The following is an 11,854-nucleotide window of genomic DNA, read 5'->3' as shown; positions in this document are numbered from 1 at the left end:
AACGGGGGATTGTCTTGGAGCCGGAGGATTTGCGACGGAAACTTTTTGCGTCTGCTCGCTCGCGTCGCAAGATGGTGGCGTGCAGACGCAAACGGCCTGGGTTTGGGGAATTGCTGGAGACCAGCGAGGACGCGTCCGACTCTGGATTTCTGATGGAAACTGAAGACTTCATGGAGGAGGCGGACGGGTTCTTGTATGATGGTCCCGTGGAGGAGAGTATCCCTCCTCCGGAGACCCCGGAGGGGGGAGAAATGGCTCCATGGGGCGCCTTGTTCGAGGATGTCGAGGAACCACCTTGGCCTCATCAGCAGGATGCCCTACTGTCAGCCGCATCGGATTGTGGCTCCTTGACCAGTCGCAGCCTGCTGTATGCGAGGGATGCGGGGGTCGGTGGAGGAGGGTTCGCAGGGGGAACTGCGGGCCTTGTTTCCCGAGCTCATGGCGGTAGCCGCCACCGCAAACGGTGTGCCGCTGCCGCTGCCATTGCCTGCACCTGTCCCTGATGACCTCATAGGCCATCCCTGGCAGCGTCCCCCAGTGAGAGGGGTGGACGTTGTCTACCCATTTTTCCCATCGATGGGGGCCTATGTTCGTCGGGGTCAGGCGGTGTCCAACATCATGGGACTAACTCCCGCCTACGTACCAGTTACGCGGGTGTCGGGGTTAGTCAAAGGTATGGGGGAGGGCGTACCTCGGCTTGACAATCCGATGGCCGCGCTCCTCTGTCCGGATATGGTGTGGGAACCCCTATGCAAGCCGGTCCTCCAGGGGAAGTCGGCTAGGCGATTGGCTTATTGGGGTGACCAGTCATTCATCGCTGGTACACAGTCGCTGGCTGCGGCGTCTAACATCGCCCACCTGGCTAGATTTGTATCGGGGATAATGACGGGCGGCACGGATCTGAACGAGGTAAAATGCGATCAGATCACCCAGGCTGCGGGAGCTGTTCTGCACCTTTCCCAGGTGCTGGCCATAGCCATGGGGAAAGTGCGCGCCCTGGCCACCCTGGGCCAGCGTCACCTTTGGCTGGAGCAGGCCCGTGTGCCAGAGAAGAAGAGAGCCCCTCTTCTGACGGCCACCCTCTCCGACGCTGGCCTGTTCGGGAAGGCCCCTGCAATTGATGACCTCAACATGCAGAGAAATGGCAGAGGAGAGATCCGTCCTTCAACCCCATTTTCCGCCTCCCGTCCTTGCCGGTGGGGGCAGAAGGCTTCCGCGACGTCGAGCTGTCTCCGTCGCCGCTACCCACTACCTCCACCGCCGCTGCTGGCCCTGCCAAGAGGGCCAGGGGACGAAGCGGCGCTTCGGCCACCGCCGGCCCATCCCAGACCGGAGGAGACGGTAGGGAACATCGTGTCCAGCAGACTGTAACCTATCGTCCCTCCGGGGCTCCCCGGGGTGGCAAGACTCGAGCGGCGCGAGGTGGCAGACGCCGTTAGGAGTGACTTTTTCCCCTTTGTGTCCCCTCCTCTACACCCTTCCCGGCCCCCTCTGTGATTTTGTGCCTTACACTTTTTTAATTAATAAAAAAAGTTCCCCGATATAAGGGGGACTGTGTTTGGCCGAACAAACTGTGTGTTTCTTCATACAAATCATATGGTGGGGTTGTGTATATATGAATCTACCCTGTTACGTTGGGGGGTGAGTTGTGTTGTGTTACGGGTTTTAAGCAAGGTCTGCAACTTACACTCGGTAATAGGTTCTATTAGCTTGATGCTCCACATGCAATTAGAACTGGTGTTATTCCATTGCTTTAACTAAGTATATGTGTTTTCACAACGCTGTGTTGTTAGTTGCAGTAATGCTCGTACGCACATTTTTCATGGCCTAGCCATTACTCTCGTCAGCGTTCTTCCTATGTATGACATAGGCAACGGGTATGGATTCACGCACAGGCGACTTGTGTTTTGTTGTAAACCCTTTTTTACACTTTGTGGGTAGCAGGCATTGTATTAGCTTATGCTATGCTTTGTTCTACCGGAGGTTTTCAAGATGGCTACGGTTGTTTTCTGTGTGTAGGGATAAAAGGTGTGTTTTCGGGAGGGGGTGTCGAATAAACCCCTCTTTTTTTCCCACTGATTGGTTTAGAGGATTTGTTGATCTTTTCTGCTGAGCCAGTCAGGGCCAAGCCAGTGCTTGACAGGGGGGGGGGGGGGGGGGGGGGGAAGGGGTATTCTACCGACTCCTGTTATGACAGGATCGGTGGGTTTCCCCGCCCCGTTTGTAGCGTTGTTGCTATGGCGACGCCCTTCCATGAGCTGGTGTCTTAAAGATGTCGAGGTTGGGCGCAGGACTTACAGCCTGCTGCGCCCGTTTATGTGTCAAACTTGAGTCTGTTGGTCACGTGTCTCACAGTTTACATATCTTTTTCTTGACCGTGGTCTCATGTGGGAAGGTGTTTTCTGGGGGAGTCTGGTCTTACACTCTGTTTAAAAAGGAGTGACTGGATTAAAATCATGTGAAAAACAGGGTTTTTTACTCCCAGCTGTGCAGTTGGGTCATACGGGTGATGCCTTTTCTTTATTTTATAAAGAGTTGAATGTGTCTTGATGGATATGAAATGAGGGTCCCTGATGGAAACAAGACTAACGTCTTTCTCAGGTCTGCCTCCCCTTATCTTTTTGTATGTATTCCTGTACTGCAGTCTGTTGGGTAAATATTTTCATTCATTCATTCATGGAGTTGATTGCATCTCGCCCCTCTTGTCGTTCCCTGGGCGTCTTGGGGATTCAATATGGTGGTCTAAACGGCCTATTGTTGATGTGGGTATGTCAGAACGCACACATAGTGCTGGCTCGGGATGTGCTTTGGGCCGTTGCTGACTGGCGCGCCTCGTTTGCTTTGGGTAAAACAGCGTTTTTATGGAGCAATTGGGATGGTTTTTTTTCCTCTTCCGACATCCTGTGTGTTGTCGATGGGTTCCCGTTCATGTCAGGGGATGATGACGGAATGGGTCTGGACATATGGGGAAGGGTCTCACGCCCTAGGGGTGGGCCGCCGGACGCGGTTCATACCGACACGTCTGGGTGGCGCCTTCTTTTTTATGTTGGGATCAAACGCGCATATCTGCCCCTTCTCCTGGGGTTGGCAGGTCGGCGTGATTAGGGCACGGGACTGGTTCTGGTTGCGCTGTCCAGATCAGTGCACCCGTTGTCCGCTGGGGATGCAGATCTGCTGTTCTGGTACCCTGAGGGACTTGGGTTTTTTTCAGGGGGAAAAATGCTAGGTCGATCCGGGTGTCACAGGGTTGAGCGTTATGGGACCCTTGTTGGGTGCGTTGTATTCTGCACTGTCGTAATGGCTTACGGCCGTGCCGACCTGTACGCGTCCGATCTCGTCGGATCTCGGCCGCTGTACGGGTTGGTCTTGGTTGGTACTTGGTTGGGTGACCTCCTGGGAATACCGAGTGCGGGGTGCTGGGGCTGGTCTTCCATATTACGCTCTTCTCTTGCGTTTTTGGCGCTGAGGAGCCTGTTGGGTGGGGTTAACCTCCTTTGGGATCCTGTGCTCCCTGTATCACCGGGCCCGGTCCGGGGTGATGCTCGTTGACCCGTAGGCCCGGGATAGCCCTGTTGGGAACCGGAACGCGGGCTGCGGCGGTGCCGCAGGTGTGTTTCGGGGTTCTTTCCTGAGGGGTTATGGGACCAACCATTGCATGGGGTGATGCCTGGGTGGTTGGTTCTCTGGTGTGTTGCTGCAGTGTCAACTCCCGGTTCTCCGGTTGAGGGTGCCCCTGCACGTTCATGACGTCTGCCGATCGTATGGGCTTTTCTGTGGGCAGCTGTCAGGGGTCGAGTGGTCTACGGATCCCACTTCTGACGTACTGTTTGAAAGCTTGGTTATGCGACAACGCCAGCATACGCCCCTTCCGCCGGGACGGCTGTTCAGCTGTCCTTTCTGGCGCCTGCCTCGTCCGCAGTTTTTCCAGGCTTGGGTTGACAGCCTGTTGCCTGGTCTTTCCCCGGTGCGCTGCCTGCTTCCGTTGGTTACCTCTTGTGTGTTTAACCGTGCTGTCTGCCTGTTGCAGGGCTTGTGTTCCAGGCGGTGTGCTGTTGGGGAGGACAGGGCCCGCTCGGCTGAGGGGCCCCTTGTCCGGATACGCTGGCGATGTGGGGGGCGGGGTCACTAGGTGCCCCCCTGGTGGGGTCTTGATGCTGGCATCATGGACTTCTCCGGGCCCCCATTCCAGGGAGCCCGGTCCTTTGGTGGATCTGGGTCTTCCTTCGCGCTCCGCTGCTACGGCCTTGCCACGGGGTTGGGTTTGCTCTTGACCCCGTGATTCTGGGGGCAGTAACGAGGTTGTTCCTCCGTTCGTTCCCGGGTGGCATGCGGGTTGTGCGTGTGTGTAGTCGTGGGGTCAAGCCACGGTCTGCTCACCCTGTGCGTTGAGTTGCTTGAGTGCCTCTTCGCACGGTCGGGTCCGTCGCCTTCCCGTGAAGCCCCTAATAGGGGGGCTACCCGCCATTAGGGGGGGTCGGGGGGGCTCGGCCCTCCCTGTTCTGATGGTTGTGGGGGGCTGTCAGCGGGGTGTATTTGTCAGCCAGCGGCTCCGCTTGGCCTCCCTTGTGCAGAAGGTGATGCCAAGCTGAGCCCCTTAACGATACAGAACGTTAGGTTATGACTATAACCAAGTTCTGTTAGTTAGGGGCAACGCTTGGCATCAGACGGCCGCTGCAGCCCTTGACCTCACCTTGTGGTGAAAGCTTGGGAAGGAGGAGAGCAGGTGACCACACACCTGCTTATGAAGGTAAGCTGATGAGGGGTGTGGTCAGACTAATACTGGTATTAGAGGTACATTTGTGGAATTTATTCAGTACGCGTGCACGTACGCGAGATAGTGCAGAAGGTGATGCCAAGCGTCACCCCTAACTAACAGAACTTGGTTATAGTCATAACCTAACGTTTTCGGGGGTCCTGCCGCTCAACGTTCGGCGAGTTAACCCTAGATCTTAGATCCTAATATGAAAAACGATGTGATTTAATGTTCTATGTCTTACCTTGACTTTGTCTATTTTACTGCTATCTATTTTATGCTTTATGTCTGCACTTTATGCATTGCTCTTGATCTGCCAATGTTGTGCTCTTTTTGTACTGCTGTGAAGCACTTTGAGCTGCAATTCTTGTATGAAAGGTGCTATACAAACACAGTGTATTATTATTATTATTATTATTATTATTATTATTATTATTATTATAAATTATTATAGTTTGCTTCATTAATTAAAGGGTGTGAATTTAAGTGTTCTCTAGTGCCTTTTGTCTGCTTTAAGGTGGTGGTATAAGTTAACGGTTGTGGTGTCGAAGCCCCGGATCTCCTACAATCCTAAATCCGCCCCTGCTTTGAAGAGTAGCCACCTTTAGATTTTCCCTCAGTGACCAGACTGTGTGTGTGTGTGTGTGTGTGTGTGTGTGTGTGTGTGTGTGTGTGTGTGTGTGTGTGTGTGTGTGTGTGTGTGTGTGTGTGTGTGCGCGCGCACGTGCGTGTGTGTGTGTGTGTTTGTTTGTTTGTGAGGGTGAAATTACAAATTCAGTATGTGGTTGGATGAAGAATCCTACATATTGTTTCTTTGGGCCTCTCGGCTCTCCTTGCAGCCAGTAGGACCAGACTGTGTCCATCCCCAATCTCAGACCCAAATGAATGAAATATTCACCAGCTCAACACAACCCCCCCACCCCCCTCTCTCTCTCACACTCACTTGCTCACTTACTCAAAAATCAGGCAATTTTTTGGGAAAATACACTTCCTGCCCCCAGGACGTTTGAGAGCAGTATTGGGCAGCCAGAGGCGTTTTCTTTTTCTTTCTTTTTTTATCAAAGGAATTTCTCAAAGATAGAACCCAACATTTAAAAGCTTGAAAGAGTTTTTTGTCACTGTGTATCAGTCAATACTTAGGGAATGTCAGAAAATTAGGTTAAATAGTGCTTTGGATTGAATATGAAATATTCATGAATCGAATTTGAATAAGCTACAAAATGCACAGCTACCCGCCTGGATTTGTGGGTACGCTGCTCAGTGCGAGTATTCTGGTTAAGTCTTCACATAGGGATTCCAAAGTCTTGGGACCTGCGCTCTTTTAGGAGGTAGAGAAGATGACAATGCATTCAGTCGGTCGAAACTGATGGCAGAGCATTCTAAGTTTCCAGGCACAAAGTATCCAAAACACCATGACTAAGACAACAATTGGAGTTTCTGAGCTATGCCGTACATTATATTCCAGCTGCTATTAATTTCCCCATGTTGCACTTGCTTTTATTCTGATATGGATATTTGCCATTGATGCATATAAGAAGTTGACTTTGAGCTGTTATTTTTGTAAAGTCTCTACGTCTATGAAATGTATAAGATTGTATGAGTTTGACACATTTTCAACATAGTCTCAGCATACCAATACAGTAGTTGGTTAAACACAAAGTTTAGTGTGAGCATCATGTTTTTCAGATATTGTAGCTTGAAAACACTTAGGTCAGAGACCAAACCATAAAGGAATGCAGCATTAATCACATATACATCTAGTAAATGTAATGCTGTCTGGTGTCTGGAATGTCCAGAAACATGTCATGGTGCAATCTTTAAAAAATGTAAAAGGTTAAAGTCAAAAGTCAGTTATGACAGAGCTGGACTATGAGTCACTGAAGCTGTTTTTGCTTCTCATTATCTTTCTACTGTAGGCCTACCATGTCATTTCAATGTAAAGACAGATTACATAAAGACACAATATTAATATGGAACACAAAAAATGTACTTTCCCATGATATTCCTCCAAAATACAAGCCTTCCATCACCTATTTGTCATCAAGGCACAGGGGTTGAAACTGGCTTTAAAGGAACAGAATTATACATGGCTAACTTTCCCTCTGAGATCCTGTATGATATAATAGTGTAGAGAGACCTTAAGGTCAAAGTTAATGTTTTATGGTTACAGATTGAACCATAAATCTCTTAACAGACAGATAGAGAGAGAGAGAGATGGGGGGGCAGGGAGAAAGAGGAAGAGAGAGGGAGAGAGAGAGAGCGAGAAAGAGAGAGAAAAAGAGAGAAAGAGAGAGTGTGAGAGAGACAGAGAGAGAGACATGCATTAATTTGTGTCTACATGTGTATGTGTGTGTGTGTGTGTGTGTGTGTGTGTGTGTGTGTGTGTGTGTGTGTGTGTGTGTGTGTGTTTGCATGCATGCACTCAAATGCTCTCACTAATGCCTGTCACAGCTACAGTGTGTGTCACTCCTCTGGCAGAAGGGAGAGAGAAGATTCTCCATCTTGACTCATCCAGTGTGAGAATGAGACAGCAGTCCAGCAGCACTCCTTCTCCCCCTGTCACTGACCAGCCTGCTGCATAACTGCATCACAATACTGCTACCTCTCACATACACACAACAACAACAACAACAACAACAACAACAACAACAACAACAACAACAACAACAACAACACCAACAAGTTCAACAACAACAACAACAAGCTGGACTAATGCACTCAGGAGTCTATCGTGTGAGAATGACATGTGTTACTCCGTCTCACTCTGATGTGTCAGTGAGTGAATGATGCAGGAGGTGTTAATTAAAGCCACTGGAACGAGCCCAGATGGTATCTATCTTCTTGTCTGTCTCTGGAGAAGACAGTATGCGCATTTCACATAATGTTGGCATGTTCCTTTAACAGCTGCAACACACTCATACGTGTTTGGTTATGGACCACACATCTTGTTTAACACATTTCCTTTAAGAGCGTGTGTGTATTGTAATGTATATAAGGTAAAATTATCTACAGTAACAACAATCACTAAGGGAGCAAATATGAAGCTTTTGCAATGAGGGGGACTAGAGCTTAGATATCCTGTTGGAGGAGAGGACAGAGAGAGAGAGAGAGAGAGAGAGAGAGAGAGAGAGAGAGAGAGAGAGAGAGAGAGAGAGAGAGAGAGAGAGAGAGAGAGAGAGAGAGAGAGAGAGAGAGAGAGAGAGAGAGAGAGAGAGAGAGAGAGAGAGAGAGAGGAGAGAGAGAGAGAGAGAGAGAGAGAGAACATTTCCATGGATATTGTAACTGATCAAATAAAATAAATAAAGATCAGTGGTGGGCGGGGCTTAATTAGACACAGAGGTGTCGGCTGTTTAATGGGAGCTTGTATTGATGTAGGAGGAATGGATACGGGACGTGAGCAGAGAATAATAGGGAAAGGTTGATTTGTATCTGTCTTCTTCTCTGCAGAGGCTAGAAGTGCAGGTGTTGCAATAGTAAACAGGCTCCCTGGCAAGCAGATAAACAGATGAACAATACACAGATAGAAAGAGACAGAGAGGGAATGAGACACAAAGAGAGGGGGGATGAGAGAGAATGAGAGAGAGACAGAGAGGGAATGAGACACAGAGAGGGGGGGGTGGGGGAGAATGAGAGCGAGAGAGAGATAAATGAGAGAGAATGAGAGCAAGAGAGAGACAGAGAGGGAATGGGACACAGAGAGGGGGAGAGAGAATGAGAGTTTCTATGAATATCATAACTCCATCAGACTGTATGCATGATCATCCCAAATGTACCCAAGGGGATCAATAAAGGAATATCTTATCTTATGTGACCTTGCCTGCTGCAGCTGGTCTACTTCACTCTGGTCTGTTTGAACCAAAATAAACCTATTTGGTTTGAACCAGACGGCTAGAGAGAGTAAAGGAGAGGGAGAGAAGAGGTGGGCTTTCACTGTGCACATAAACGTGAGATAAGATTGCAATTATTTGCATCTGCTATTGTTAGCATGCCATCATGTCATACATTAGGTTCACAAAACACTACAACCAAGTGAACAACTGGTTCTGTGTCTTCATGATTATTTGGCATTATTATTCTACATTTAGCTTTATATACTTGACATGTTAAATACCTGACGTGATCTGTTCACATCTTTGTCCACTTTACATGTAAAAACCTGAAGGCTTGCATCTTCCACTAAATGTTGCATCCAATAAACAAAGACAGAGGGCGAGTTCAAAGCGGCTTTAATAATCGTATTATACGTTTTCATAGTCATTTTAAAATTGCTAAGTTGTCATTTCCATTATTATCTGCCCTGTGCAGTGTCATCACAAATGAAACAGAAAACACAGACCATGAACATAAAGCTTATTTCATTCCAGACAAACGCATACAAATAGGAAACCCATTAATTAATTACATGTTCATAGAGCTAGTGGAATCCATTCTCCAGACCTTCCCGGAAAAAAAAGAAAAGGCAAGTTGCTAAAACGTTTTCCAGTGTACAGTTCATTAAAGGGTTTGAGACCAAAGTGTCCATCTCCTCAGGACACCTCTACATATAACATACAATAACGCCTCTTCTTGGAATGAAGAGTAATACATTTCTATGTGACTCTTGTCCCCCCTTGTTCCCCCATGTTGTTCCCAATAGGGTCCAACATTTCGATCCAGCCCTGGTCCCGGTCCCGGTCCCACTCCGGATTTCAACACAAGGGCTTGCTGTGCCTCATGTTCTGAGCACAGGTTCGGCCCAGGTTGGCGCCCTCCAGGAGCAGGTCAGAGAGGCGGTCCAGGCCGATGCAGGTGGTGAGGGGGGTGATGAGACCATAGAGGGCCCCCAGGGCGATGCTGAGAGGCCAGCCCAGGAACAGCAGAATCACCAGCCATATGATGCTCCACAAACAAGACCCACAACTGGCCATCCTAGACTAGGAGAAGGAGAGGAGTTTGAGAGGCCGGTGGGAGACATCATCAGTACACCTATAAGGGCTATAGTCAGAATTGTAAAGCATAATTTATTGAGTCTGTTACTCCCATTTGAATTAACCACACAATTAGTAGATACTGTATATGATTGATCAGTGAGTGAACATTTAGCTAGAGAGAAAGTCTTGATGTTGAAAAAGACGGCACTTTAATCTCTGAAGTGCTCCGATAGGCCAGTGACATTCTCTGGGATAATATCAGGAGGAGAGTTGGAGTGCTGGGCCACACCCTGTTGTGATGACGGGAGATTATCAGATTGAAAAACGTGGCCCGTTGATGAGCTGGATGTACTTGTCAGGGTTTAACGGTGGCCTTGACAAAGCATGATAAGCTGGCAAACCCCATCATGCAATAACCACGGTGGCCGTCTGGCTGTGGAGGTCAACTGGCCCCTGCTTACACTGTACCTCATTGAAGACGGACATATCACTCAGCTGCTAATAGGAGATCAAGAGATCAAGCACGACTTTGGTAATGAGCGTTATTTAGCTGTCAACACTGATGACAAACAGCAGCCACTGGCTTGATGTGTCGCTACTGTGGGCCTCACAGATGCATCCAGTTATTATCTGTGATGAAACACTGTTAATTAGAATGATACATTTATACAATGTGTGGTGAATCTATTATTCAATGTATGGCAAACATACGCCAAGATTTTGCATCACAGATCTGCCTCAGTCGACTTCCCGTAACTTAACTCTCACAGAGTGCATAAAAGCATAATTCATTTAAAATAAAGTAAAAACTGCCCTGGGGCCCACAGCCTTGAAATCTAGATTGTTAAGACTGAAGTATTGTGTGCTGTCAGATTGATTCTCTAAGCCTGTTAGAGGGACAGTGGGTCAGTTTCACCACACTTCGCTGTGCTCTGGAGTGTGTGGTTTCCTGTTGTGACTGGATCACCATATATGGGGCTGTGGTCATAAGGCATATAAAACACGAGCAGATCCCGTGCTTTTTGGCAGCCCCCCCCCCCCCCCCACAGTGTATGAAGACAGCGAGAGATAATACAGGCATTCAACAGAAACTACATGCAGATTGTAGAACATTACAGCAAAGATTTAGGTGAATGATTATCAGTGAAGCCAACTTCAGACAACCATTACAAATATCTTAACTTTACAGATACAGAAAGAAGATAAGCTCATATAGAACAAACTAAAACAGTAAACTAATAGACCAATAATGCACTAATATGCTGGACTATACAAAAGAGGAAACATTGGGTTTGAGCTGTTGCAAAATCAACTTAAGAGAACTTTTGACTACACTACAATCACCACACACACTGAAAATATTGTGATGAACAAAAAGTACACAGTAAACAGTTTCACTGGCGTGCAGTTAGTTTCAGCCACACATTAACCCAGAGCAAAAAGGTTAAGGGGGGGAGCTTCGCAAAAGTAGCCATTAGCCTAATGAATACCTGTGGCGTGAGTATAAAAGACATGATCACCTTCAGCAGCAGAGCTTCGGAGAAAGTCAATGTGTTTTCTCCCCTTTCGCCTCTGGATACTCCTCTCTGGCTCCTGGCTTCTGCTGGGAGCTTCTCGTGGGTTATGTCTGTGTGAGCGGTATGGCCACTTCCCACCAGTTAGGACTAATCTACTATACAACAAGCCACCACAGGGGAAGAGAATTACAGAGGAGGCCGGCGGGGAGGAAAACAGATATTAAGCAATTGGTAGGCGTTCTGGAGGGAGGATGTGACACAAGGTGGGCAATCATGTGATTCTGGTTAAAGGATGGCAGTTGTCATGAGTTTGTGCATCGTTTAGTGGCTTCTAACCAGAACCAATGAAAGATAGATGAGGGCTTCATAGACATTAGGGTTTAATACAAGTGTGTCATACAAATGGTTGCTGTTCCATCCTACAATTGTCAGTTATTAAATATTTCTGGGTTATATGGCCTATAAATGTCAAATATACTCTTGTAGGCTTTGGGCCATATCCTATGTCTACCATAAATAATCTATATTCAGTATAAGCTACACTAGACTGAATATTTATCTGAAACAGTGCCCATTACTACATTTCTAATTTGTTAGAATAGTCATATAAAAAGGTGACCTCGTCTCTGAAAAGATAGATTTGCTAGAGACCACAGATTAAAAAGATCTGAAGC

At 47.8% G+C, this 11,854-nt stretch overlaps 1 long non-coding RNA gene across 1 annotated transcript; it reads right to left on the bottom strand.

Moving 5' to 3' along the window:
* Positions 1 to 8,962: 8,962 nt before the first annotated feature.
* LOC311225245 lies at positions 8,963 to 11,360 on the bottom strand. The gene is made up of 2 exons (XR_014619492.1): positions 11,184 to 11,360; positions 8,963 to 9,666 (listed from the first exon to the last, which is right to left on the bottom strand). It is a non-coding gene; the product is annotated as an uncharacterized lncRNA (long non-coding RNA).
* Between the last annotated feature and the right edge of the window lie 494 nt (positions 11,361 to 11,854).

The sequence above is a fragment of the Notolepis coatsorum genome (genome assembly GCF_963971535.1).
Source record: "Notolepis coatsorum genome assembly, chromosome: 3".
Taxonomy (NCBI): Eukaryota; Metazoa; Chordata; class Actinopteri; order Aulopiformes; family Paralepididae; genus Notolepis; species Notolepis coatsorum.
Note: the sequence above shows the minus strand (reverse complement) of the source record. Positions and strands in the feature narration are given on the sequence as shown.